Raw genomic sequence first — 25,619 nt, forward strand, 5'->3', positions numbered from 1 at the left:
GTTAGAAGCATAAGCCTTCTTAGGTTTCATGGGCTAAAGAGTTTGTTTGGAGGAGGAATAAAGCATCTCACCACCCTTATATTAGCGACATCTTTAATCCCGATTTACTGATGAGAACAAATGGTGAATTGTGGATTAGTAACTTTTATCTATGGCAATCAGCTTATACTGAGATGTATTTCACCAATATACATTTGCTTGATTTTAGTGACCATGAATTTGTGGAGGCATTACGTTTATTTCAACTTAGATGAAGGTGCTATGGAACAACTTGATTCATATTAGAACATGAGAAAATGAAATGTATGCATGGATTATATTATCACATATTTTTCTTCATCTTTTTTTCGAACATAAGTGCCCTTTGTCTGATTAGTGATTGAGAGTACGCGCGAGGGCGACAAGGCCAACATTCTAATAAACGATACCAATAGATTCACAATATCACCTTCCACTTTCACAATATAAGCACTGTGTTTCACAAAATAAGAGATAGAAATCGTCCTAATTTCCGCCCTAATGAAACGATTTCACAAATTAAGGGTCAAGTTTCGCACAACGAGGTCCACGTTTACAATATACGCTCTATGATTCACAAAATAAGAAAAAGAAATTTCATATCATCCATTCATGACTAATTTTCACTATATTACCTTCTAGTTTCACAATATGAGCTCTAGAATTCACAAAACAAGATTTAGGATTCACAAAATAAGAAAAAGAGCAAAATAGGTGATTTCGACCATTTATGACCAAATTTCACAATATCAACTTCTAGTTTCACAATATAAGCTTTAGGATTCACAAAAACAAGATCTAGGATTCACAAAATATAAAAAAAAGCAAAATACATGATTTCAACCATTTACGACCAAGTTTCACAATATTACCTTCTAATTTCATAATATGAGCTCTAGGATTCACAAAACAAGATCTAAGATTCACAAAATATGAAAAAGAGCAAAATAGATGATTTCAACCATTTATGAACAAATTTCAGAATATCACTTTCTAGTTTCACAATATAAGTTTTAGGATTCACAAAATAAGGTATAAGATTCACAAAATAAGAAAAAGAGCAAATTAAGTGATTTCAACCATTTATGACCAAGTTTCACAATATCACCTTTTAGTTTCACAATATACACTATAGGATTCACAAAACAAGGTATAAGATTCACAAAATAAGAAAAAAGAAACTTCATAAGTAAGAGATATCACCCATTACCAAGCTTCACAAAATCACCTTCAAGGTTCACAAAACAGGGTATAAGATTCACCATCACCAAATTAGAAGAATATTCCTTTTTGCTAAAACAAAACCAACATCTAAAAAAATGTTTGAGTTCAAAACCAAAATAAATCAAACATATACGAAAATAAAAAGTTGTTAAAAGTTGTGCTGCTTCAATTCTCATCATCCACACAAGTACATCATTCTCTATTATCTTACTTCTTCCTCTTCTTAAAAGTACATTGATGACTTGATCATCAGTGTAACTGTTCTAGAGAATAAATCTACTTCCACACCATAACTGATTGAAAGTATCAGTGATAATGCACCTCACCCTGAATAATTCACCTTGCCCTATGCGTGAGGCCGGTCCACGTTGATTGAAAGTATCAACAATAATATCACAAAAAAATTATTTTAAACGAGATTATACAATAATGACAGAAAGAACGAAATACCTGTTTCAATAGCACTATTATCATCAAGTATTGTGATATCTACAATCTCCATAGCAATCAGAGAGCTGCAAAATCCTCAAAAACAATGTAACTTGGTATTTGCTTGCAGCTGTTAATCAAGGGTGCATTCAAAGGGGTGAGACTGAATACATTTGAAACAATGCATTGAGCCACTTACACACATTTAATCCACGTTGTACTCCTTTTCTTTGTCAATAATAAGAGATTTAAAACTTTGAACATGGACATGGCGCAAATAAGATTCTTGGACAATTTATACTATACCAAAATCATGAGTTTTTTTTTTTGGTAAAATAGTCGATTCAAACACTTGAGCACAAGATTTTATCTAACTGAGGTTGAGTATCAAAGTTAATTTTAGATGTTAGTATGACTTTGCACCGAACAGTAAAATTATGATAATATATGAATGCATTTCTCTCACATACTTGATGGATACGGAGTAAGCCTTAATTTCGTTTGGAAACTACCTTCTTAAGAATTCATCCTTAACATTATTTGTAGGGGCTGGGGTATTCTTTCACCACAAATTCTCGTTTGTGACGGCCGATATCCGTCACAAGTTTGTGACGGGTCAAATAAAACTCACATGGGTAGATAAAGACAAGCCTTTTGTGACTCCCAATGCACTCTATGTTTGTCTTATCTAACCATGTGGATCATACTTGATCCGTCACAAGAGAAACTTATTGTTCTTTCACTTACAATAGCCTACTGCTGGCAGCTCTACACCCTTTGGGTTCTAGTTGAGCTGCATTAAGCTGCATGAAGTTGTACCAGGGAGAAGGTACAACAAATATGTAGAGTTGGCACAAGCTGCATTTGGTAGGTTCTTGTTTACTGTAGGCAGCTTTTGTGATTTTCTTTCACTTCTCTTTTTACGAGATTCACAAACCCATGTCTAAGATTCACAAAATCAAGTCCTACATTCACAACTAAACAAACATATATGCATCATATAATTAACTTTTCACCGTGACGGAGCGATTATTATAAGGTCATAAAATAATGTCTAAGTTTCACAAAATCAGGCACTAGATTCAAAAATAAACAAACATATATGCATCTTTTAATTAAATTTTCACCATTGTGGAGCGATTATTATAAGGTTCACAAAATTATGTATAAGTTTCACAAAATCAGGTCCTAGATTTACAACTAGGCAAACACAGTAGAGCATATTGCTAGTTTTCACATTAGAATTAATAACATCAATTTGCCAAGCAAACTAAGATATTTTTAAAACAGGAAAGAATTTTGTATACAACTCACTTATGAGAGCTCAAATTCAAAGCATTTTGTCATTATTAGGTAATATATTTACAAAATCGACTCAAATCATAAACTGACCTTCGCAAAAACCTAATTTACAAAATTGATCTTTATATTCCACTAGAATCACAAATTAAAACGGAATCACAAAAAAATTATTTTAAACGAGATTATACAATAATGACAGAAAGAACGAAATACCTGTTTCAATAGCACTATTATCATCAAGTATTGTGATATCTACAATCTCCATAGCAATCAGAGAGTTGCAAAATCCTCAAAAACAATGTAGTAATTAGTACGAAATCGTGAGGTCAAGGAAATCGCGATTTTCGCAACGCTCATTAAAAACATGAATCAGTAATCAACAATTTATGAGTGAATTAGCGGAATTTTATGAAGATGCTCAATTTTGATCAAAAATATGAAATTTCCTGAAAATTAGTTGAAATCTTTTTCTGAAATTGGTAACTTATGTTATTGTGTGTTGTTTTGATGAAATCAACGCAAGATTTGTATGGAAAACGCTGCAACTGATTCACTAAATCAATTTTTAAAAACACAATTTTTGGAAAACGAGATACCTAGGAAACTTTGCGCGAAGATGTAATTTTTGTGAGCATCGTATAAATCAGAGAGAGAAATTAAGGTATTTGGGTTTTTGTGTGTTTTATTTTAGAGAGAGAAAGTATTTGGGCCAAATGAAAAAATTAGAAATGACCCCAAATTTTTAGTTCAATGAATAACTGAAAGTCAGTTCGTAAATCTGCCTAATGAAAGAATTTGGTGAGGCCGGCCGCCTCGCCATAATTAATGGCCTCACCGGATCCGGCCTATATATATATATATATATATATATATATATATATATATATATATATATATAGAGAGAGAGAGAGAGAGAGAGAGAGATTTAGGATCCGCTGAGAACGAACACTCGGTGAGAACGGTGAGAACAATAATAAACCATAGGATTAAAAGAAAATCTAACGACCCATACTCTACTTCACGCAAACCTTATCTTATATCTACCAAATTAAAACAATACTCTCTATCATTCTCTCCCCTAACTCAACAACCACCCCCAACATCCATCTTGCGATCGACGGTGGTGCGACCACCCAGATTCCTCCGTCAATGTATTGATCACTACTGCTTTCTGACGCCGGCGACATCATTGAGCTTCACGAACCCCTGACATTTCCTATTTTGTGAACCTCGAGCCCCCTGCTTCACCCTTGGACCACCACCGGCACCGTCCAAAGGTCACCAGCACGCCGGCACCGTCAAGTGCCGCTCAACTCGCCGATAGTCACTACCACCCCGTTTTTCTGTTTTCGACATTAGATCTGTTCATTTCGACATTCATTTTTAAGGCTTATTTTCCGGTGACTAGGCGAATACTATCGGCGGAGGTAAGGTGTTTAACATTGGGTTATAGTTGGTTGGCGAGGAGGATGGTTGAGTTAGGGTGGTCGAGGAGGCGGATTTCAAAATAGAGGAAGGATATTCGGGATCTGGGATTTGAGAATCCGAAATGTTGGGGATTCGTGGTGTTTAATGGTGTCGCCGGAGTAACGCCGGTGTCGGGGATGTTCGTCAGTGGTGCACGACATTGGTGGTAAGCTCAATGAGTGATGCGCCTTATTCCGGCTGTCGTCTACCTCGTCGACCATCATATCTCCACTATCCTCCCCTCGAGTCTTACCGGAGAAAAGTTCGCTCGTTGGCCAGTCGCCAGTAGTAACTCCGACAATCCCACCGCTGCTACTCACTATTTCCCCTTCGTTGGGTTTCTATATATTACAATGTATCTACGCTAATTTTTTATGTATCTAATCACTAATTTAGTGTATCTAATATTAATACACAAAATTAGTCATCAGGTACATTAAAATTGGTTTGAGATTCATTAATATAGAAACTAAATACACTAATTTTGTTTAGATCAAATTGATTTTGTAGTGATGTTTACAGAAGAGGAAGAGTGTAAGGGGACAGTCGCCAGTAGTCGTGAAGGGTTGAATGGTGAACGGTCGCGGCATGGACTGAGACGATGTTAAACATTAACTAATTTCGACTGCTGAAGAAGAGTGTGTGCTCCGGCGATTTGGCACTGTGCTCCGGCGAGGTGACGATGTACTCCGGCGAGGTGGCTGCGACGGGTTGAAGCTGTCGACAAGGATGATGGAGTTTAGGTTTGTAGAAATGTGTGGGTACTGCTAGTTGAAGGAATGAGGAGTTAGGAAAATATATCGGGTTTTGTTTTTAGTTTTGTCAGTGGGTTTTAACTTTTAATACTAGTGAATATTGCTTGTTCTCACCGTTTGCACCGAGTGGTCGTTTGCACCGGATCTTGACTCTATATATATATATATATATATATATATATATATATATATATATATATATAGAGAGAGAGAGAGAGAGAGAGAGAGTGGTTCTTCTAAGGTCCTTACATCCATTGAGTCCCTAAGTCCTTATAAGAGCCCTTGGATGGAAGGGATGGAGGGATGAGATTACATCTCATTGAAGGGTCACAATTCTCCCTCCCTAATCTCCTTCCCTAATTGTGTATAACTCTACCTAATTTTGTACAACTCTACCACCATTCTAATCTCCCAACTCACTTCCTCATTCACTCATCCTCTCTCATTTCTCACATTCACTCTTTCTCTCTCATTTTCTTCCCACCCTCTCTAAAAAAAAAAAAAAACCAAGCTCATACAAAAAAAAAAACCCAAACTAAAACAAAACAAAAAAAATCACCAAAAAACCCACTCCACCTCCACCTCCATCACCCTCACCACCGACACCACCACCCTCCCTCCCTTCTTCCCGCCCACCACCACCCGACCTCCCTACCTTCTTCCCACCCCCTCCCTTCTCCCTTCTCGCCAACAACCAAAGAACAACAACCACCGACATCAACAACCAAAGAACAACAACACCCCCACCAACAATCCTCCTTACCGCCGACATCACCCGACGCCACCACTACCCCTGCACAACCCGACAACCCCACCCGACGCCATCACTACCCCTGCACAACCCGACGACGATAACACCCCCGCACAACCACCCACAACTCGTTTTTTTTTGTGCATTTCGATCCGCATTTTTTTGGTTTTGTCGATTTTTTTTTTTGCAGCATTTTTGTTTAAATAAATGTCGACATCTCAATATTTGTGCATTTTTTTGGTTTAGATGACAACAACTCCTTGTTTGTTTGTTTGTTGTTTTTTGTTTTGTAGATGACAATAAATGTCGACATCTCACTCTTCACTCATTTTTTTGGTTTTTTATTGTTTTGTTCTTTGTTTTTTGTTTTATTTTTGTTTTTGTTCTTTGTTTTTTGCGTTTTTGTTTTTTTTGTTCTTTGTTTTATTTTTGTTTTTGTTCTTTGTTTTTTGTTTTGTTTTTGTTTTTTGTTTTTGTTTTTATTTTTTATTTTTTTATTTGGTTGTTATTGTTATTTGATTTTTTGGACTAAAGTTATACATCTTGTCTATTAAAGTTATACACTCATCACAGCATTAGAGTTATACACACGATATTTAAATTTGGTTTTTTTTTTAGTTATTTGGTTTATTTTAGATTTCGGGTTTGGTTGGGTTGTTGGTTTTTTGGTTTTATTATTGTTATTTGGTTTTTTGTTTTTGTTATTATGAGTTTTTTTGGTTTTTGTTATTATTTTTTTTTTTCATATTTTTCATATTTATTGTTTGATTTTTTTACTATTTACGACTAAAGTTATACATTTTATGACTAAAGTTATACATTTAATGACTAAAGTTATACATTTTATGACCAAAGTTATACAAAAAAAGACTAAAGTTATAGAAAAATTGGACTAAAGTTATACAAAAAATTGGACTAAAGTTATACAAAAATGAACCAGAGTTATACAAAAATGAAGCAAAGTTATACAAAAATGGACCAAAGTTATACAAAAATGGACTAAAGTTATACAAATATGGACTAAAGTTATACAAAAAAAGACTGAAGTTATACAAAAATAGACCAAAGTTATACAAAAAAAGACTAAAGTTATACAAAAATTGGACTAAAGTGATACAACAATGGACTAAAGTTATACAAAAATGAACCAAAGTTATACAAAAATGAACCATACAAAAATGGACTAAAGTTATACAAAAAATTGGACTAAAGTTATACAAGAATGAACCAAAGTTATACAAAAATGAACCAAAGTTATACAAAAATCGACCAGAGTTATACAAAAATGCACCAAAGTTATACAAAAAATGGACTAAAGTTATACAAAAAATTGGACTAAAGTTATACAAAAATTGGACTAAAGTTATACAAAAATGAACCAAAGTTATACAAAAATGAACCAAAGTTATACAAAAATGGACTAAAGTGCACACCCAACACGCATAGAGACACCGCTCGCCCCGACGCGGTTTCCGAGACCGAAACGAGTCCGAATAATTTTTTTCTTGAGCCTAAAACCAACTACTCCAAGTTAGCTACCCAAAAATGCAAGGTTTGCACAATATCATCCGTGGTTTGTCCCCCAAAGTCCCCCCACACCGAGATCTAGGCAGCAGTCGCGTCCGCAGAAAATGACCCGACTTCGGAGACCCATAACTCCCTCAAAAAAACTCCGAATGACAAAATTTTTTTTCCCAGCATCAAGTACTCCAAGTTAGCTTTCCAACCATATATCAAGCTCCCAAATCAAAGCTCATTTGGTCCTCCAATTTTTTGTTACAAAAAAGTTTATGCGGGTGTGTGTGCCTGACAGAAAACTTTGGGGCACCAAATGACCAATTTTTAAAGGGAATTTTGGAAATTTATTTTTTTCAGGGTCCCGAGATAAGCGCTCTGGAAAAAAAATTTGCCCCAATCGGACACCCAAGCGCAAAGTTATGGCCCTTCAAAGTTTCAAAAACAAATGAACCAAAGTCATACAACAATGAACCAAAGTCATACAACAATGGGCTAAAGTTATACAAAAATGAACCAAAGTTATAAAAACATGAACCAAAGTTATACAAAAATGAACCAAAGTTATACAAAAATGCACCAGAGTTATACAAAAATGCACCAAAGTTATACAAAAAATGGACTAAAGTTATACAAAAATTGGACTAAAGTTATAACTCTGGTGCATTTTTGTATAACTCTGGTGCATTTTTGTATAACTCTGGTCCATTTTTGTATAACTTTGGTTCATTTTTGTATAACTTTGGTTCATTTTTTGTATAACTTTAGTCCAATTTTTTGTATAACTCTGGTGCATTTTTGTATAACTCTGGTCAATTTTTGTATAACTGTGGTTCATTTTTGTATAACTTTGGTTCATTTTTGTATAACTTTAGTCCAATTTTTTGTATAACTTTAGTCCATTGTTGTATGACTTTAGTCCAATTTTTGTATAACTTTGGTGCATTTTTGTATAACTCTGGTCGATTTTTGTATAACTTTGGTTCATTTTTGTATAACTTTAGTCCATTGTTGTATCACTTTAGTCTAATTTTTGTATAACTTTAGTCTTTTTTTGTATAACTTTGGTCTATTTTTGTATAACTTCAGTCTTTTTTTGTATAACTTTAGTCCATATTTGTATAACTTTAGTCCATTTTTGTATAACTTTGGTCCATTCTTGTATAACTTTGGTTCATTTTTGTATAACTTTGGTTCATTTTTGTATAACTCTGGTTCATTTTTGTATAACTTTAGTCCAATTTTTCGTATAACTTTAGTCCAATTTTTGTATAACTTTAGTCTTTTTTTGTATAACTTTGGTCATAAAATGTATAACTTTAGTCGTAAATAGTAAAAAAATCAAACAATAAATATGAAAAATATGAAAAAAAAAAAAATAATAACAAAAACCAAAAAAACTCATAATAACAAAAACAAAAAACCAAATAACAATAATAAAACCAAAAAACCAACAACCCAACCAAACCCGAAATCTAAAATAAACCAAATAACAAGATTTAAAACCCGAAATCTTAAAAAAAAGTATAACAAGAAGAGATTTGAGAAAATGAATAAAAAAGGAGAAGTAACAAAATAAAAGAAAATAAAAGACAACAACAAAAAATGAATGGAAAAAACAACTCAAAACATGAAAATAAAGACCAAACGAAAAAAAATAAAAAATAAAATAAAAAATTGGCGGCGGTGCGGTGGCGGCGGTGCGGTGGCGGCGGTGTGGTGGCGGCGGTGGTGGGCGGTGAGTTGGTGTCGGGTGGGATAGTGGTGGGTGGTGGTGAATGAGGAAGAGAAGAATGAATGATTTATTTGGGTTTTTTGATTTAATTGGATTTTTTGGGTTTTTTGATTTAATTGGATTTTTTGGGTTTTATTGATTTAATTGGATTTTTTGGGTTTTTTGATTTAATTGGATTTTTTGGGTTTTTATTTTTTGGGGTTTTAGAGAGAAGATGAGTTGTGTGATATATGAGAGAAGTGGATGAGAGGAAAAGAAGTTATAGTGAATTAGTGATTAATTAGAAGGATTAGTGAAGGAGGAGAGAATGAGTGATATTAGTACATAAACACACTTTTGGAGGTTGATCTTGGCCATCCATCTCCCTCCATCCAATGGCTCACAATAAGACTTATGGACTTATTATATCTAAGGACCTTAGTTGATCCTTCCTCTCTCTCTCTCTCTCTCTATATATATATATATATATATATATATATATATATATATATATATATATATATATATATATATATATATATATATATATATATATATATATATATATATATATATAGAGAGAGAGAGAGAGAGAGAGAGAGAGAGAGAAGAGATCAAGTGAGTCCACTCAATTTCATTGAGTCCATAAGTCCTCTTTAGAGCCCTTGAAAAGATAGGATGGAGGGCTGAGATTGAAGAGGAAAAACAAGGGATTAGTGCAAAAAAGATGGGATTGTTACTAATTAATTAGTTTCCCTCACTACCATCACTAATCAAACTTTAATTTCACTATAAAACCATTCTTTTTCCACTCACTTCTCTCTCTTATCACACAAATATCATCCCTCCATCTCTCTAAAAACCAAAAAAATCCAAAAACCAAAAAAACAAAAAAATTCCCTCCTCTTTTCTGTCCAGATCTGGCCTCACCCCCGACACCCACCACCCCGCTGCCCCACAACCACCAACCCACCACCACCAACAGACTACCCCTACACACACCCGACACACACAACCCGCCAGAACCGCCAACAACCAGATCCGCCACTCACCACCGCCACCCTCTCTCACAAACTCCTCTAGTCCTCTCTCACCAACACCACCTCCATCACACCACAACCCCACCCCCTGCCTGCACAGAGCACCCGACCACCCTCCTTTCTTTTCCTCCACTAATGCGCCGCCACCACCACCACTCCATCACCCACACCCACAACGACCCCGCCCCCGTAGTCCACGACCCACCACAAAAACCTCCTTCACTCACGCACCCCGCCACCTTTCTCTCCTCCTCTACCATCACTAGTGTCGCCCTCCCTCACTACCAACACCTCCTCCAACCACCAACAACCCCACCATCGACAACCAACAATACCACCTTCCCTGCACTGCCCTCGACGAACACCACCAAGCCACCACCCTTTCTTTTTTTTTCAGATCTGTCGCCCACCACCCCTACACAACCACCATGCTCCGTTGCCGCCTCTCTCTCCTTGCCGCGCGCCTTTCTCTTCTCTGACCCACGAAATGAAGGAGAAAAGTGATCCGTGTATTTGTGGGTTATGGGTGTTTGGTTTTAGTTTGCTACATGAAATGAGAAAAGTGATCCGTGTATTTGTGTGTTATTTGTTTTTTTTTCTTTCTTTCTCGTTTTCCTTTTTTTTTTATATTTTTTTTTGTTTTTTTCCTTATTTGTGTTTAAAGATGTGGACAGCGGGGGGCCCACGGGGGCGCTTGGGAGAGAAGAGAAACAAGCGTTTGCATTTTTGTTGGAGTCGCCACCAATTTTTATGGGAAATTGGAACCGTTCGAATACCTCGTGTCATGTCTAGACACAAAGTAAAGACATGAACACTAGGCAATCGTTACCCTTAGCATTCTATGTCTAGAATGACTCTCGTGGATGCCAATGAACACGGGTGCTCACGGAGATCTGGAGTAAGGGGTGAGGGTACGTATTAGGAAGCTCTTTTGATCGAACACCTAATCCCGCCCGCCTCGATAGCGGCCTCTACTAATGATTAGGGACATCATCTATACTTGATATATCGTCGATTATATGCATGCAATGCAACATCCAGGTTTTAATCCTAACATGTGAAGATTAGACTAAGTCGGTTGAACACGTAATTAGCATACAATTGGGTCGAAGTAGGATTTAATGTTCAATTACATGTGAAAACATACAAGTGATACAATAAATATGATAAACAACAAAGAAATTACAATAATGAAAATTACAATAATTACAATGGAATAGGCGATTTATGTCGAAAATACCTTTAAAACGGATAATTTGAGAAAAAGGAATAAACAAATAAATTAACGAACAAATCAGAAGGTGATAATACGAATAATAGTTTATTATACGTAATTAAATAACTAAGTCAAGGCAAAGACGGAGTTCAGGGACAGATTCAACTCGAATAAAGCAGCAGAGCCGCGTCCCTTGAATAGGCGCAGCAGATTCTTTGCGTCTTTTCTGACTTTGAATCTCGTCGTGAAGCGGAAATTGCGAATTGTTAATATCAATTGGTAAATTTAACGATCGATTAAATTATTTACCCGGATGAAAGCGATTAACAGGTTATTTACATGTGATTGATGGTCATAAAAGCAACAAAACATGGATGAGACGGAATTAAACGAATTAATTACATGAATGAATGATTAATTAGTGACATGGGTGAATGAAATAGATTAAACATGATGAATTGATGACGAATATGCGATGAATATGACAAAAGACAGATAAAAACTATATCAAAGGATCGAATTCCAGAAACTCAATATGAACGAATTGAATTTCTACAACCCGGGTTGAATTTAATGACGAAAACCCGCAAATATGGATTATAAGGGATTTAAGCCGAATTTATGATGAATTAATCATGTTAATGATCAATAATAATATACATGTGAAATATTATGATATTATGACGAAGAATTAACAAAAAACAACGGAAAAAAAATAAGAAAGAACGAATTACAGAGGACGAAGGAAGAAGAAAGGAAGCAGGAACTGCGGCAGCCTCACGAAGAGGCGCAGCAGGTGCTGCGCTCCTTCGAAGAGGCGCAGCAGTTGCTGCGTCCTTTCTCGATGTCTGTCTACTAGAAATCCGTAAAAAGAGGTTTTAAAGCATGGTTTTAGACATCGGTTTTAATGATATTTTCGACATAAATCTTACATTGAGGATTACAAAAAGTAAATACAATAAATAAATAAGGATTATACACCCTCAGACTTACATGTTTGACGAAACGAGAAGGACTAAGATATCGATTAGTGATGCTCGACGCGAATGTAAAGAAAGTGCCCTCGTAAGAGGAAAACGATTAAATTAATTAAGTTAATTGATGTGGAGTTGGTCAAATTGGCCGGTCATGCAAACGAGGCTGGTACTCAGAAGGATCCGGGCTTACGTGGTCGAATGTTCAAGCACGTAGACGCCAAAAAGTAAGAACAAAGGTCTAGAATGCAAAGGGAGAAGAGAAGGGCGGACACTCGCGTGAGAAATATGAGGAGCGAAGGCTCCTATTTATACTAATCACGTGAAGGAATAGGGTTTTCGGAGAGTCTTTGGAAGTGAATCTCGGAAAGATATGAAAAAGATACGAGAATTTGTGGACAGCGGGCCGCCCACGGGGGCGCTTGGTGAAAACGAAACAAGCGTTTGCATTTTGTATGGAGTCGCCACCAATTTTTATGGGAAATTGGAACCGTTCGAATACCTCGTGTCATGTCAAGACACAAAGTAGTGACATGAACACTAAGCAATCGTTACCCTTAGCATTCTATGTCTAGAATGACTCTCGTGGATGCCAATGAACACGGGTGCTCACGGAGATCTGGAGTACGGGGTGAGGGTACGTATTAGGAAGCTCTTTTGATCGAACACCTAATCCCGCCCGCCTCGATAGCGGCCTCTACTAATGATTAGGGAAGTTATTCGTACTTGATATATCGTCGGCTATATGCATGCAATGCAACATCCAAGTTTTAATCCTAGCATGTGAGAATTAATACTAAGTCGGTTGACACGTAATTTAGCATACAATTGGGTCGAAGTAGGATTTAATATTGATTTACATATGAAAGCATACAAACAATAAAAGAAATACAATAACTATGAATTACAATAATGAAAATTACAATAATTACAAAGGAATAGGCGAACTATGTCGAAAATACCTTTAAAACGGATAATTGAGAAAAAAGAATAAAAGAATAAATTACGAACAGAAATTAGCGTGATATTACGGATAATAGTAGATTATACGTAAAATAATTAAACTACGTCAAAGCAAAAACGGAGTTCAGGGACAGAACTCAGCCAGGAACAGGCGGAGCAGAGCTGCGTCCTTTGGAATAGGTGCAGCAGACGCTGCGTCTGTTCCTTGGCTCAGCTCTGGCTGTGAAGCCGTAATTGCAAGCCATTAATGTTAATTGGTGAATTTAATGATCAATTAAATTATTTACTCGGATGAAAGTGATTAATAGGTTATTTAACATATGAATAGGTCACAAAAGCAGTAAAATATGAATGAGACGGATGCAAACAGATTAATTACATGATGAAATAATGATAGAAGTGAAAAAATATTAATGAGTCCTATGAATTAAATCAATTAACTAAGTTAGATACAACGGATTAATGACGAATATGCGATGAACATGCGAATAAACAGATGAAAACTATATCAAAGACGAATTTCAGAAACTCAATATGAACAAATTGAATCTCTACAACCCGGGATTGAATTTAATGACGAAAACCCGCGAATATTGGATTACTCGGAATTTAAGTCGGATTTATGACAACTTAAACATGTTAATGATGATGAATAATATACACATGTGATTTATATGTTATGATGAAGAATAAACAAACAAAACGAAACAATCAAAAGGACTTTGGAACGGATAACAGAGGACGAACGAAGAAGAAAGGAAGCAGGAACTGCGGCAGCCTCACGAAGAGGCGCAGCAGGAACTGCGCTCCTTCGAAGAGGCGCGGCGATTCTTTGCGTCCTTTCTCGACGGTTATCTACTGGAAATTCGCAAAAACAGGTTTTAACAAAGGGTTTTAGAAATCGGTTTTATCGGTATTTTCGACATAAACCTTACAATTGATGATACGAAAAGTAAAATACAATAAATAAATAAGGATTATACACCCTCAGACTTACATGTTGACGAAACGAGAAGGACTAAGATATCGATTAGTGATGCTCGACGCGAATGCAAAGAAAGTGCCCTCGTAAGAGGAAAACGATTGATTAATTAAGTTGATTAAGTGTAGTTGGTCAAATTGGTCGGTCATGCAACGGAGAGGCTGGTACCCGGAAAGATCCGAGCTTACGTGGTCGAAAGTTCAAGCACGTAGGCGCCAATAAGTAAGAACAAAGTCAAGAATGCAAAGGGAGAAGAGAAGGGCGGACACTCGCGTGAGAAATATGAGGAACGAAAGCTCCTATTTATACTAATCACGTGAAGGAATTAGGGTTTCGGAGACTCTTTGGAAGTGAATCTCGGAAAGATATGAAAAAGATACGAGAAACATGCAGAAAAGGGCCTGGGAAGAGGCGCAGCACCTGCTGCGTCTATTCCCAGGAGGTTTCCTCCTGCTGAAGAAAGATTTCCGCGTTTGAGTTATGGTAGGACGGAAATAATTCGATTTCCTTAATATCTTATATGAATATTACGGGATATTATTTGCCAAAAGATAAAATTTTTGAAATATGGAATAGAAATATCCGGGACATTCCAGAACATTCTGACTCGTGATTTAACAGTTATCAGAAAATGGAGACAGTTTTAGGCCCGGACTCCGAATGTACTCTAATTACTGCCAAAACGACCGTATCGGGACGTAGATGACAACTAAGAGGTCGGCGTTAATATTTGAGCAATCACTTGACGATAATCTTACAAACTGTCACAAATCGTTCCGCGTATCAAACATGCGGCCCAATCATCACCGGGTGGCTTGCGGGAGGTGCAGAAATGAGGTATCTACAGAGCCCCCACTTTGAGTGAGGCTTGGACAAGGCGAAAGTCAAAGTATAGCCATCAGGTCAATCGAAGATTACAACCTGACGACTATTGCGACGCGAGGCGGTTCAAGGGGTCTGAACCAAGGACCTGTCGTCGGGAACATTTTAGAGTCTGTCGACTATCGGGGAGGGTCGTTTAAAGTCCATTAGACTACGTAAGGAAGCTCGCCAGCCATAAGAAGAGACCATACCTGAGACTTCTTCCTTGAGATGCTTCCGGAGTTGCGTAGGAGCTAAGGTTGAGCATGGGAGCTAAGGGTGAGACCTAAAGGATATATAAGGATTGTGCTAGGGTATGGGGCCCTAAAGGAAAGCATCGGCGGGAGTGAGGCCTAAAGTAAGTTCAACTTAAGGGGTAAACCGAAGGTTGGGTATAGGAACTCTATTGGTTTGGGGAATTTGAAGGCTTATGAACCTAAAAGGATTGGGATCCTATAGTTAAAAAAGTCCTAATTTCGGGTTTACGAACCTAAGAAAGAAGGCTTTGGGTTTGGGAACTTCTGGAGAACGACACCCTCGTCGAGCTCCGCGGGGAAACACGAAACATTGTGAGTAGCAGGACACGGCTGGGAACTGCTGGAGGGAAAACTGTTTGGATAATCTTCGGGAAAATATTGCAAGTAGCAGGACACGGCTGGGAACTGCTGGAGGGAAAATCTGCTTGGATAGATGTTAATCCTCACGTCTTGAGAGAGACAGTACGTCCGCTTATTCTCGCTGGAGACATCATGGGGAATTATTCTTCTTGTCATGAGAGGGAAAGTATATCCGCTTACTCTCGCTTGAGACATAATGAACGTGTGTCGAATTTTTGTGAATGAGTAAATGCTCGTTGCGACAAGCAAAATGAGTCTTGAAAGGAATAAACAGTCTGCTGCTTGCTTGGAAATGCGAGCCAGAACGAAAGAAAATCGTCGAACGGACCAAAAGAGTAAAATAGCATCGGGGAAGAGGCGCACCAAAGATGGGCCCACAAATAACGAACTTATAACGAATTTTTGAAAATCCGTATGGAGGGAACAAAAGGAAGAGGCTCAGCAAGAGCTGCGTCTCTTGGAAGAGGCGCAGCGCCTGCTGCGTCTATTCCACAATTTGGCTTTCCTGCGTAAAAACGCGAAAATCAGAGGGATTGTATTCATTTGCATTTGAAGCACAAATCACTCGTTTCTCTCTCAAATCTTCACCATTTCCGCCAAGGTTTGATTCAAAAGCTTGCTTTAAACATGACTAATCGAGGTATGTGTCTTAATCTTGCATTAATCATCTACATTTGTAGAATTTTGAGCCGCGAAATCTAGGGTTTTCGACCCTTTTGATCGAAAATTTGGGGCTTTCCCCCAAATGGATTTGTCATGTCAAGTTGATGTTAGAAATGGATAGTAGGTGATGTTAGGAACATAACCATGTGTTTGTTTCGAATTTTTGTCGAGTTTTGAGCCTTTGAGTGAAATTTTGAGACGGTTTTACAGCTAAACCGTAAATTGCCTTGAAAATAGCCTTAGGATTGCCCATTTGCGATGAAATTTGATACTTGGGATCCTTGAATGATGGGTAAACTTTCTACCATCTCAGAATTTTGGTTTGTGACAACTTTTTCAGGACACCTTTCTAGGGCATAATCGCCGTTATAGCGAAATGCTGCCGAAATTTCGACTTGAACCCGGAACTAGGCTTCGAATTAGACTTGACTTGACCCAATTTATCACATGAGTGATCGGGTTGATGGGGATATGGCCAAGGATGGCAAGGGAAGAGCAATTTCAGGGCCTTGAAGGCTCGAAAACTCCTTAACAAAGGCTCGTCGTCATGTGACGCGGCCTGAATTTGCTTTAACGTTGCAGGTGATGAGGCTTCTACTTCCGGGAGAGCTCCCATGGAGATAGACGCCGCTACTGTTGAGGAGGCTTTAGAGCAGGCCTTCACCGCTGCGGTGATGGCTGCTGAGTTTCACGAGGAGGAGGCCGTCGAGGAGGAGGAGACCCCGAGACGGGCCAACGTCGGGCGAGGAGGTCGTCAGCTGAGGGGAGCTCCTGCGTGGGCTGAGACCTGGGAGAGTAGGCACCTCGTGTGGGCTGCAGAGGGTCACCTGTTCTATAGGACGGTGAAGAGCTTGGTAAATAGGAATTCACTACTCACTACTCATCCTCTTTCATTCTTTTTGTCCAAATTTCTTTCAAATTTCATTCAAAACTAAAGATAGCTTTGTTTCAAATCATAATAGGAGGCCGGGAACATCAGGTCGTTCTCAGGGTACACGACGGCGATGGAGCACTACGAGCGGCTGTCGGCGGAGGAGAGGGCCATGATCGAGCGTGGAGCGTTCGGTCCTCTGGTTCAGGTCTGGAGGGATATCGTGAAGAGGAAGTTGCGGGCTAACCTTAGCCTGGTCCGCGCTTTCTTGGACCGATTCTGGGACACGACTTCCACATTTCACATGCCTTTTGGTGAGGTGGGAGTCACTTTGGAGGATTACGGCATGATTTCTGGTCTGCCGTGTGGGACCGAGGAGATGGTGTGGCCGGAGACTGCCATGAGGGCGGACTCGGCCGAGGTGAGGAGATTGATCGGCTAGAACTTGTTGCCGAAGGCTGTTACACTACCGGGTCTGGTACCCAGTTCTTACGTTCGAGACTACTTTGCGGGGAAGACCCCGGCGCTGGTGACGATTGACGGGAGGGAGACGGCTCCTCCTCCCTGTACAGCTGAGCAGAGGGTTCGTCTGTGGCTTTGGTGGTTTCTGTCTTCGATTTACCTCGGAGACAAGGGCGAGAGGTCACGACGAAGCTTCTTCCCTTCCTTTCTCGACCCGAGTTCCCTAGGACGTTGGGACCGGGTCACTCGCTTGGTTTTGCGGTCCTCATCCGCTTCATGAGGGCCATGGTTCGTCCCGGAGTTGATGGAGAAGGGGACTTCTCCCCGGTGCCGTTGGACCTGGACTACCGTTGGAGGTATGAACCTTCCTTTAGACCAAAGTAAATTCCTTTCTTTATCGAATCACGAAAGATCGTCATTGATTATTCTGCTTTACAGGCGTGGGTGTACTCCTACTTCCCGAGTCTCGCGCCCAAGAGGACGGAGCCGCAGGAGAGGGCCTATCCTGTGGTGAGGGATTGGGTGATGTGCCGGACGAAGAGCAAGCGTTCTTCTCACAACGTCTACCGGCGGGATGTGAACGCTCTTCAGCTGAGCAGCGTGAGTATCCCATTTGTATTCATTTATACTTCTTATACTTTGCCTTTAATTGATCATAGGAATGATCTTTGCCTTATCTTGTCGCAAAGGGGTGCCCAGGACCTTGGGCGGAGTACGCCGAGCGCCTCCTTTTGTCGCCGAGCTCCTTCGACCTAGGAGCCCGAGCCGGCCGAGGACGTCGATGGGTCCCGTGTGGTACTTGGGCGAGCGGCCGGCTCGTCGGTGCTCTCGGGACGCGTTGATGGTTCCCGTCGATCCTCCCAGGGACGATGTTTAGGAGCCTTCGAGGCCGAGAGGAGGCGTATTGGCCGGTGCCGGTGGCGACGACCTTCTTCTCCCTGGCGAGGACTACTCGGCGTTCCTTTACGGGAGGTTGGCGTACTGGCCGGTAGTGGTGAGTATCTTTTACTTTTTCTTGATTTGATTTTGAGAATTACGATGAAAGATCATCGATTAATGAGAGCTATTTGTCTTTGCAGGAGGTCGAGGCGGCGGGCATCGAGCCCCCAGTGTACCCCGAGACCCTCGAGTACACTGACGCGACCGGGAGGACGACGATCTCCGAGCTGCGTGACTTTGACGTAGCTGTGATGGATGCTGGCCTAGACGACTGGCAGCATCTGATTCAGTGGGTGAGCCTCTAGCTTGTATAACTTTCGTGTAGGAACACATTTGATTGAGCTTGTTCAATTTGCTGAGAATTTCCTTTGAAAATGCAGGTCGCGCCGTCCCGGTTCGTGGCACTATGGAGGGTGGCCAACCGGCTGCGAGCTACTGCCATCGAGGCACTCGTCGGTGGTCGAGGTCGTCAGGTATGAACCTTACACCCATTTCTCTCTTTTTTGATTTTTTGATTTTTCTATTTTCAATTTTGCTTGAATTGATTGACATGAGCCAATTTATTGCTGTTTACAGGGTGACCGCGAGCTGGAGCGAGAGTTGACCCAGTCTCGGGAGGAGACAACTCGCGTGTTGAGGGAGCTCGAGGTTCGGGATGCCGAGATCGCTGCTCTTGTGGCGAGAGTTGCCGAGTTCGAGGGCGTCCAGCAGTAGTTTTGTGTAGTTTTGTAGACTTGTACATTTAGACATTTGATTTTGAACGTTTTGGACTTTGTTCGGGGCGCAAGCCCCCAGTTTGCTTGTACATTTGCTTCGTTTGGTGTATGTACGACGGCCTGAGTGCCTTTGCTGCTGGGTTGTGTTGCTTGTATCTGCAGGTTAGTTCTGAACAGGTTTGGTAGATAACGGTTTACGCCGTCATGCTGCCGAAATTTACATAGAAATCACGCAAAACATACATTTTATATACATATGGCCTTAATTAGCGCAAAATGAGACTCAAAAGAACACAAAAAAGCAAAAATTTTGTCGGAAATGACCGGACGGTAGGGAGGGTTACCCCCTAAAAAAAAGAAAAAGATAAATCTATAAGTTAGAAAATGTAGAAGTGAAATGCTGAAATTCGTTAGAAATGAAAACAAATGAAAATTATTTCCCAAAAAGAAAACGAATGAACATTGTTTCCTAAAAAGAAAATCAAAACTATTTCCTAAAAAGGAAAAAAGAATTAAGTGTGATGAAATGGCGAAGGTGTCGACGTCGCTTCGAAATGCGTGCCCGCGAATCTAGGGAACTTGAAACATGGTAAACTTCTCGTATTTACCAAAATAAAACCCCGTAGGAATAGGAAATCATTCGTTATAGAATTAGGAAAGATCCAACGCGGAAATCACAGAAGTGAGATCAAGAGGCGCGACATGAGCTGCGTCCCTTTGAAGAGGCGCAAAGAGTCTTTGCGCCTGTTCCTGCCGGTCCGTTCTGGCGGATTTTTGGAAACAGCAATTAGTATAATAAATAGAAGCGTCGACGGAGCTTTAATTCACATAAATCTTCCGTCTCTTCTTCGTCTATTCACATAAAACTCTCAAAATAAATCTTCAAGAGAAAATTGTTATCATGAATACTTTGGAGATCCGCTTGAAGGAATGGACCAACGAATTTTCAAATATGGAGAAGCATGACATGGGTGCTTATAACCTTGGGTCTTTATTGAGTTTGAAACTCATTAAGGTTGTAAAACCGTTCTTGGATGCTTGCCTTGACTACTGGGACCCGAATTATCATGTTTTCGCGTTCCCAGGAGGTGACATTTGCCCATTTCCTGAAGAAATTGCTGCTATTGGTGGGTGGGACCCCGAACATTTACCTGCCATTCCTTCCACTTCGCAAGGGTATAAGAGCAAATTCAGAGACTTGCTTGGACTGACCAGACTCGAGGTGGGCCGTCTAGTTACCCCGAAAGGTGTGAGGATGTTGGATTTTATAGACCGATTCATCAACAGGGCCGACCCTACTGTTTCTCATGTTGCTAGGAGGAGGGCATTTGGCTTTTGTTTGTTGCATGTGTATGTCTTCCAAGGACACATTGATGAAGACTTGAGAGGTGATCCCCGTCTTTTGGGCCTTATTGAGCGGATGGAGTCGCGCAGAGCCCAAACTTGCTTATGCTTAGGAGAGATTATTTTGGGCTTGGATAATAGGAAATCCAACCGCGATCTGCCATTCTTGGGGAGTCCCGTCATTTTGCAGGTAAAAGACACCTCTTTTTTTTTTTTTTTTTTTTTTTTTTTTTTTTTTTTTTTTTTTTTTTTTTTTTCGTTTTTTTTTTTTTTTTTTTTTTTTTTTTTTTTTTTTTTGATATCTAATGCCTGCTTTTGGTAGGTTTGGCTTATGGAACGGCTCCGATTGATCGAGCCCCCAGTTCATGCACTTTCCTATCATTCCCGTTCGATTGCGATGAGGACGCGGTTGTACATGGTGGACTTCACTCGGGTCTGTGATTATTGGAAGAATAAGCTGAAGAGTGATGATGGCCCGTTGATCAGGTGGGTCGTACCGTGGTGGCACCTCAAGTCTGTCACTGGAGTGTATTCTTTGGATCCCACTAGGTCTGTGCGCATTCCGGGATTGGAGTTTATGGTATGCATCTTTCCGGAAAGACTGATGAGGCAAGTTGGGTTGAAGCAGACGATCCCTAGGCTTGACACCGTCCCGCAGACTGCTATGGCACTTACTACAGAGAGCCGAAGGGAGTGGGCTATTAAATGGGCCCAAAGAAACATGTGGTTCTTGAGCTTCTCCGCCAATGCTTTATGGGTGTCGGATTCTTATCTGAGGTGGCGAAAGGCTGCAACTCCGGAAGAGCGCGAGAGAGATCGAGGAAACGCGAGCCTGTTGACTACAAGGTGCGCGAGGGAGAGAAAGAGAAGGAGAAGCATCTGACAGAGGGAGAAGAAGAAGCCGGGTTTCAAGTCATTCATCCTTCAAAGAAATCAAAGACTACTCCTGTCGCAGAAATGGTGGTTGGCAAGAAAGGAAGAGTCAGGCCTCGAGAAAGACCGTTGGTGATTAGGTCTGAAGTGGTGCAAGAGCGCCCAGCTCGAGGTCGTGACAAGAAATATGACAAGAATGACAAGGGCAAGGGGAAGATGGAGGAATAGCCGGAGTCTTTATTTATTATTTGATTATTATTATTATTGTTGTTGTAATAAAAAGGAGGGATTTTTAGAATCCTAGCCTATTCTATTTTTATTATGTAACGTACTATTATTATTCAGGAAACGAATGAAATAAAAGGTTAAATGGTTATGAAACCGTTGAGATTTTCTACTTTATTATTCTTGTCGAATTTCAAATGCAATGCAAATGTCCTTCTATTTACATTTTAGATATAATGGGTTGAATCCTGTGAAGGATTGCCTACGTATTCACTTAAAAAGCGAAATCAAACCCTTGCGCGTAGTTCGAGTAAATGTAAAAGAATAATTGTTCGAAGCAAGAGCTTGTAATGAACATAGAAAATAAGCATGAGCTTTTGCTTACTCCGGAGGTGCGAATTTAGTTTATTTGATGATATGAGGATGACAATTTCTTCAAAATGCAAGAGCACAGTGACATTTAGCTTATTTCAGCTTGGCCAGGGGCCGTTTATTTAGTGCCACAAGAGCGACACATGGGTGTTACGCGAGGCGCGTGCTTGGTCTTATTCTAGGCATAGTACCGTTTCAGTTGGTCAAGGTTTGTGGGGTTTGAAAACTCATTCCCATCTAGGTCTGTGATTCTAACCGCACCCCCTGGGAGTATGGATTTGACTAGAAATGGTCCGGCCCAATTAGGTTTGAATTTTCCCCTTGGGTCAACAGATAAAAGAGCTTTAACCGATTTGAGTACTAAGTCTCCTTCTTTGATGTTTCTTGGCCTAACCCTTTTGTTGAAAGCTCGTTTGATACGTGCTTGATATGTTTGGACATTATGTAAGGCGCGCAGCCTACGTTCATCCAGGAGGATGAGTTCTTCATATCTGTCCCTCTTCCAATCGGCCTCCGGGATTTGACTTTCTAGTAGAATACGCATGGATGGTATTTCTAGCTCGACTGGTTGTACGGCTTCCATGCCGTAGGTCAAATAGAAAGGAGTAGCCCCAGTGGGCGTCCTGACAGATGTACGGTACCCCCATAAGGCAAAGGGTATTTTGCTTAGCCAATCTCTGTAGTTGTCAATCATTTTCTTGAGAATCGTGACAACATTCTTGTTTGCCGCCTCCACCGCGCCGTTAGTCTGTGGTCTATAGGGCGAAGAGTGGTGATGCTTAATCTTGTATTTGGCTAGCAATTGCTCGGTTTCAGCTTGGAAGGGTGACCCATTATCGCTAATGATCTCATGTGGGCAACCATATCGACAGATGATGTTGTTTTGTATGAATTTTGCCACATTTTTAGCCGTAAGACCAGTGTAGGAAGCCGCTTCTACCCATTTGGTAAAATAGTCAATTGCCACTAGAATGAAACAGTGACCTCCTGTTCCGGCTGGGGTTATCTTTCCGATTATGTCAATTCCCCATGCAGAAAATGGCCAAGGAGATGTCATCGTGTAGAGCAACGAAGGAGGGACATGTTGTACATTCCCGAAGATTTGACAATTGTGGCAATGTCTTACGTATTTGATGCAATCGGATTCCATTGTGGTCCAATAATATCCCAAACGTGTGATTTTCTTTGCCAACATAGGTCCACTCATGTGAGGACCGCATTCTCCGTCGTGGACTTCTTCCATCACCTTTCGTGCCTGTGAATGATCAAGGCAACGTAGGACTACACCAAGAGGTGTTCTTTTGTATAATTCTCCTTGCATGAGAATGTATTGGGAAGCTAACAGGCGTATAGCACGTTGTCCCCTTTTGTCCATATCTTGTGGATAGGTACCATTAAGCTTAAAATTCAGGATTGCTTGGAACCATGGCTCCTGTGCGATTTCCTCTTCATCGGTGATTTGGTGGACATAAGCCGGCTCTGACCGTCGTTCGATGCACAAAGGCATTTCCATCATGTGATCTGGCATATTTATCAAAGATGCAAGTTTCGCAAGAGCGTCTGCAAATTGATTTTCCTCCCGAGGTAGGTGTAGGTAGGTTACGTGATCAAAGAATTGAGCGACTTGGTCTATCCTAGCCTGATAGGGTGCGAGGCTTTCGCTTCGGATTTTCCAAGATCCTGTAACTTGGTTGATGATCAGTGATGAATCCCCATATACTCGGAGGTTTTTAATGCCTAAGCTTACTGCCGCTTGTAGCCCAATGAGACAAGCTTCGTATTCTGCAGCGTTGTTTGTCACCTCGAAGTCGAGTTTGACAGCAATCGGTGTATGCTCACCTTCAGGAGAAATGAGCAACACTCCTATTCCGAATCCTCTTAAGTTTGATGCTCCATCAAAGTATAGGTCCCAGGAGTCTACATCAATTTGAAGTATATCCTCGTCGGGAAATGACCAAGTATCTATGGTTTGTGCGTCGTTGATAGGATTTTATGCGAAGAATTCGGCGACGGCGCGCGACCTTTATGACTTTCGATGGCACATATTTAAGGTCGAATTCTGAGAGCATCAGAGTCCATCTTGCCAGACGTCCGTTGAGGACGGGTTTCTCGAAGAGGTATTTGACTGGATCCATTTTGGAGTATATCTTGACGGAGTAGCTAAGCATGTAATGGCGTAGCTTCTTCGTTGCCCACACAAGAGCGAGGCATGTGTTTTCGAGTTGTGAGTATTTGCACTCATATTCCAAGAACTTCTTACTTAGATAGTAAATAGCTCTTTCTTCACTTCCTACGCTTTGAGCCAAAGATAGCACCCATGGCGGTTTCGATTCTTGTGAGATATAAACCAAGAGGTTGATCTCGTTGTGGCGGCATGAGCACTGGTGGTTTAGCCAATATCTCCTTGATTCGGTCAAACGCCTTTTGGCAATCATCATCCCACATGGTGTGGTCTGTTTTCTTGAGTTTCTTGAAGATAGGCTCACAAATCATCGTAAGTTTCGATATGAATCGACTTATGTACTGTACTTTTCCCAAGAATCCTCTGACTTCTTTTTCTGTTTGAGGTTGTGGCATTTCAATCAGAGCTTTGATTTTGGAAGGATCTATTTCTATACCTCGTTGGCTAACAACATATCCCAGGAGTTTGCCCGATGTTACCCCAAATGTGCATTTCTGAGGATTGAGCCTCATGTTGTACTTTCGTAGCCTTGCGAAGAACTTGCGAAGGTTCGCGATATGTCCCTCTCTTTCCTTAGATTTGACAATCAAGTCATCTACGTACACCTCAATTTCTTTGTGCATCATGTCATGTAGGAGTGTAGTTGCGGTGCGTTGGTATGTAGCTCCGGCATTGATCAATCCGAACGGCATTACCGTATAGCAATAGGTTCCCCATTGGGTGACGAATGCGGTCTTATGCATATCTTCCATGGCCATCTTGATCTGGTTATAACCCGCATATCCATCCATGAAGGATAGTAACGCGTGGTCGGCAGTATTGTCTACCAATATGTCAATGTGAGGTAGAGGGAAGTCATCTTTTGGACTCGCTTTGTTCAAGTCCCTAAAGTCAACACAAACACGGATTCTCCCATCCTTTTTGGGTACGGGTACTATGTTAGCTACCCAGTCAGAATACTCGGAAACTTTGATGAACCCGGCTTTGAATTGCTTGTCCACTTCTTCCTTAATCTTTAGAGCCCACTCCGTTCTCATTCGTCGAAGCTTCTGTTTCACAGGCTTGAAACCTGGCTTAATCGGAATCCTATGTTCGGCAATATCCCTGTCGATTCCTGGCATGTCTTTGTAGGACCAAGCGAAAA

Source organism: Silene latifolia, chromosome 10 (genome assembly GCF_048544455.1).
Source record: "Silene latifolia isolate original U9 population chromosome 10, ASM4854445v1, whole genome shotgun sequence".
Classification (NCBI taxonomy): Eukaryota; Viridiplantae; Streptophyta; class Magnoliopsida; order Caryophyllales; family Caryophyllaceae; genus Silene; species Silene latifolia.